Source organism: Triticum aestivum, chromosome 4B (genome assembly GCF_018294505.1).
Source record: "Triticum aestivum cultivar Chinese Spring chromosome 4B, IWGSC CS RefSeq v2.1, whole genome shotgun sequence".
In the NCBI taxonomy this organism is placed as follows: Eukaryota; Viridiplantae; Streptophyta; class Magnoliopsida; order Poales; family Poaceae; genus Triticum; species Triticum aestivum.
This window is the reverse complement of record NC_057804.1, coordinates 657,275,802-657,279,689: the sequence shown is the minus strand read 5'-3', so window position 1 is coordinate 657,279,689 and position 3,888 is coordinate 657,275,802. Positions and strand designations below refer to the sequence as shown.

Genomic DNA, 3,888 nt, shown 5'->3' with positions numbered 1-3,888 from the left:
GTGGATCAAAACTTTTGACACCCAACCATTTAGTCAATTATCCATTAAACATGGCCTAGTATTTTTGAAAATTGATTTGGTCCAATTTTACAACAAACATATTATAGGTCCTTCACAAAAAATCTTACTTTGGGCACTAGAAAAATGGAAAATTGATTTTCCGTGTTAAAAAAATAAAAACTCCCTTTATCAATATTGTTTTCCAATCCAAGATGTAAACTTGTGAAAAATATGATATCATTTGAACATATATTTGATAAGTATTTTACAAAAAAAACTCATTTTGAACTCTTTAAATTCTTTGTTGCGTTGTGATTGGTCAATAGACATAGCACGCGGATCATGCTCAAACACCGTTGGATCTGCGAGCATCCAACGGGAGCCCTCACCCCCTCATCCTCTCACCCACGTAACCCTAACACAGCTGGCTCTCCTCTTCCTCGCGTCCCCTTCTCTCCCACACCGCCAGCCCCTCGCTCCCTCTGATCCCCGCCGTCGCCTCCCCGACCCACTTCTATCCCTTTCCTCGATCACACCTCGCTGCATCTTGCAGCTTGCCTGCAAGTCCCTCCGCCGTCGCCCCATCTCGCACCTCGACTGCAAGTCCCTCCATCGTCGCCTCCTCTCGATCCCAGCCGGCGACGACCACCCCTCTCCGCCGTAGTATGCCCTCCTCCTCCTACTCGAGTCAGATCCGGACACCCCAGCCTCGGATCTGTCCGCACCCTACCCTCCTCTCCACTCCTAAACCCACATAGGTCTCTGTCCCGGCTCGATCCCGAATTCCCCATTCCCCTCTCTATCTCTCTCTCCATGGCCGCCGCCGCCGCTTCCATGGCCCGCAGGATGCTCTCCCCCGCCTCCTCATCTCCCACCTCCTCGCCTCCCCCTGGTCCATCCCGCACGCCCTGGTGGCGGCGAAGGAGATGCTGCGCCCTGCAGCCGTCGCCTCCTCGTCGCTCCTCTTCCGTGGCGTCGGGGGCGCCAGGGGCATGGAGCGGCGGCCGGGGGCCGTTGGGTACTCCCCCGCACGGGGCGGCTGCGGGTCCGGGGACCGGGCGCCCACGGAGATGGCGCCGCTGTTCTCGGGCTGCGACTACGAGCACTGGCTGATCGTCATGGACAGGCCCGGCGGCGAGGGCGCCTCCAAGCACGAGGTGATCGACTGCTACATCCACACCCTCGCCAAGGTCCTCGGAAGGTACCCGTCCATCCATCCGGCCTCCGTCCCGTTGCGAGAGCGGCTCAGTCAGACTCTCTCGCTACTCGGAAATGAGTGAAAAAGACTACAAAATTGAGTCTTCTTTGTGCTGGGAGGCCAGCTCAGTGTTGCTTTCTGTCAAGTACTGTTCATGCAAGCCTGATGATATGATGTTGCTCTGTGTCTGGATGTGTAGTGGCAAGGAGGAGGCCAAGAGGAAGATTTACAACGTCTCATGCAAGCGCTACTTCGGGTTCGGGTGCGAGATTGACGAGGAGACGGCCATCAAGCTTGAATGTTTTCGTGTTATCCACATGTAAAATTACCAGAGCTAACAAACATGTCTGCTTCTCCTTTCGGTAGATGGGAGCATGCCTAAGTACATCTGTTGGTTGTGCCGCAGGGATTCCTGGTGTTCTCTTTGTGCTCCCTGATTCCTATGTTGACCCTGAACCCAAGGACTATAGAGGTAATTCACTGTTTGGGCGTAGCACACCACAGAGCATAATACATGACAACATTATTAGTGTATGAAGCTGGTTAAGACATAAATGCATCAGGGCAAGGTGGCATCCACAAGCATTCTTACCTCATGTTTTTTCCCTGGTTGCATTTAAATGAAATCAAATTGCTCAATAGGTAGCCATTGTTGGTATCTATAATTGTAGTGGTCAAACTGGAGTTTTGCTGTTTTGATTTTCATGCTTGTACTATAAATGGCGTGCTCTCATATGCTCTGTTTGTTCGATCTCACTCTCTGACATTGGTTCACTAATGCTTGTACATTAGTCCAGAGTACAGTGAGCATGTATGTTGATGAATGTTAAAACCAACTTTAACTAGTGGTGCAAGTGCAACTAGCTAGCTTGCATGCAAGATCTTAGATAGATGGGTCTCCTAGTTTCATGACTGCTATTTAGAACTAAGTCCTCCGTAAGTGTTTGTTGAAAATGAAAATGCAGTTCACTATAGCACAGTGAGAGTGCTCTCAAACGTCAGAAAGGTTGCTATTGCATTTACGTTGTTGGCAGTGTCCTGCATTGACCGATGGTGCAGCCATATACCCCTGCCAATACCTGATTGTTCTCATTCATTATTGTGCAGCAGCGCCTTCTTGTTCATATCCATTTTTTCAATTAATGCCAACATCTACATATACCCCTGCCAGAAACTAAGAATGTTCATAGTAATTTGAAAAGTATCTCATGCTTGATGCTTATACACTTGCATACACATCCCTCCTCCTCCTCTTCTCTTCTTCTTCATCCCCTCGTCTCCCCCAATCCGATGTGTGTGTGCATTTATTTTTGCAGGTTCGTGAAGAGGCCAATCTGGTGTTGTGAAAGAAGGGGGCTGGCCATGCAGAAGATCCCGCGGCGAGCTCCTCGGGGTAGGTTATCCCACAGATCTCCTCAATTGGGATGTGAAGATGCAGAACTTATGTTCGTTCGGGAGCAGCTTTATTATGTCAAATGCACCAGATACTTACGATTTCTTTTATGATCTTGGGGCTGGGCTAGAGCAAAAATAGAGTTGCATATGATTTCTAGGTACTAGTAGAGGATTAGTTCAGCTGTTATGCAACCAATAACCCTTCATATATATTGCATGCTGTTGTTTACTGAAACCAAATAAATTATCTACATGAAACAGAGCTTAAAATTTGCGCCGAAGATCACCATACAAGTATGAGGTGTATTTTGCATTTGTCTATTTGTGCTGCTATTACTATGTCATGCATTGTCTGTGTTTAAATTTCGTGCTACTTCTTCAGATCACTAAGGATTGCTGGTACCTTTTTATGTCTTGTGTACTAGCATTAAAATCTTACAGCAAAATACATCTTTATTTTGAATAACAGTATATGAGATTAGCAAGAAATTATATGGTTTGAAATATTTTAGCGCTGACCTTGTTCTCAATTATTTTGTAGACCGCTTTCAATGGGGGGAGAATTTTAGAGAACTTCAATTAAATAGAAGAATTATTCATGATTTCATTGTTGTGAAGGTGATTGAGTTGGTGTTCTATACCAGTTCCTTATTTACTTTGATGTACTGTTTCATAGGGCATAGTTATCCATGTTGCATTCCAATTCCTTATTTGACTAGATTCTTCAAATGATGAGGCTAGTTGATTATCCATGTTGCATGTGAATGGGTTGAGGAGATAGAATTGGAGTGAGCAGATCACTATATGATTAAGGAAAAGTCAGAAAGTATGTGTAGGAAAATATCATCGTTCTTGCTCACTTTGCAAAAATGACGAGTACTAGAAATTGTCCCCTTTCACTAATATTTGCTGTTTGCTGATGGTTATACGTCCTTTGCTTGATCTATTATGATTCATGCACACAAGTTGGCTAGAAATAGCCCTGGTTATAGATATTTTTTATTATGTTATACATTAATGTATGCTGTTATTATTTGTATGTGTGATGCTTTCAGCCTGTTTTGCTGTTTCCTCCTTGATTGATGTATTCATGTAATGTTCTGTTCTTGTAGGAATTCAAGTTGTCGCACCTGGAGAACTTGCCCATCGGAGGGAGTAATGAAGACATTGTTAGGATAGTACCAGATGTGCTCCTACGTGTTGAACAATGTTATGTAGTAGTGAGATAAGGCAAATTATGCAGACATTGTATTCCTGTGTAATGAAATTTTGTATTCCCTGTGTACATGTTGCTT

At 45.1% G+C, this 3,888-nt stretch overlaps 1 pseudogene; it reads left to right on the top strand.

The window, feature by feature from the left end:
• The first annotated feature begins 813 nt into the window (after nt 1-813).
• On the top strand, nt 814-1,844 carry LOC123090381 (multiple organellar RNA editing factor 6, mitochondrial-like; annotated as a pseudogene).
• Nucleotides 1,845-3,888: the final 2,044 nt, after the last annotated feature.